This window comes from Colobus angolensis, unplaced genomic scaffold (genome assembly GCF_000951035.1).
Source record: "Colobus angolensis palliatus isolate OR3802 unplaced genomic scaffold, Cang.pa_1.0 Scaffold58, whole genome shotgun sequence".
Lineage (NCBI taxonomy): Eukaryota > Metazoa > Chordata > Mammalia > Primates > Cercopithecidae > Colobus > Colobus angolensis.
This window is the reverse complement of record NW_012119376.1, coordinates 10,766,764-10,767,908: the sequence shown is the minus strand read 5'-3', so window position 1 is coordinate 10,767,908 and position 1,145 is coordinate 10,766,764.

Sequence of the window (1,145 nt, the reverse complement as noted above, 5' to 3'; positions counted from 1 at the left end):
AAGAGAGAAGAATCAAATAGACGCAATAAAAAATGATAAAGGGGATATCACCACCGACCCCACAGAAATACAAACTACCATCAGAGAATACTATAAACACGTCTACGCAAATAAACTAAAAAATCTAGAAGAAATGGATAAATTCCTGGACACATACACCCTCCCAAGACTAAACCAGGAAGAAATTGAATCCCTGAATAGATCAATAACAGGTTCTGAAATTGAGGCAATAATTAATAGCCTACTAACCCAAAAAAGTCCAGGACTAGACAATTTACAGCTGAATTCTACCAGAAGTACAAAGAGGAGCTCGTACCATTCCTTCTGAAACTATTCCAATCAATAGAAAAAGAGAGAATCCTCCCTAATTCATTTTATGAGGCAAACATCATCCTGATATCAAAGCCTGGCAGAGACACAGAAAAAAGGAGAATATTAGACCAATATCCCTGATGAACATTGATGCAAAAATCCTCAATAAAATACTGGCAAACCGAATCCAGCAGCACATCAAAAATCTTATCCACCATGATCAAGTGGGCTTCATCCCTGGGATGCAAGGCTGGTTCAACATATGCAAATCAATAAATGTAATCCAGCATATAAACAGAACCAAAGACAAAAACCAAATGATTATCTCAAAAGAGGCAGAAAAGGCCTTTGACAAAATTCAACAGTCCTTCATGCTAAAAACTCTGAATAAACTAGGTATTGATGGGACATATCTCAAAATAATAAGAGCTATGTATGACAAACCCACAGCCAATATCATACTGAACAGGCAAAAACTGGAAGCATTCCCTTTGAAAATTGGCACAAGACAGGGATGCCCTCTCTCACCACTCTTATTCAACATAGTGTTGGAAGTTTTGGCCAGGGCCATCAGGCAGGAGAAAGAAATAAAGGGTATTCAGTTAGGAAAAGCGGAAGTCAAATTGTCTCTGTTTGCAGATGACGTGATTGTATATTTAGAAAACCCCATCATCTCTACCCAAAATCTCCTTAAGCTGATGAGCAACTTCAGCAAAGTCTTGGGATACAAAATCAATGTGCAAAAATCACAAGCATTCCTATACACCAATAACAGACAAACAGAGAACCAAATCGTGAGTGAACTCCCGTTCACAATTGCTTCAAGGAGAATA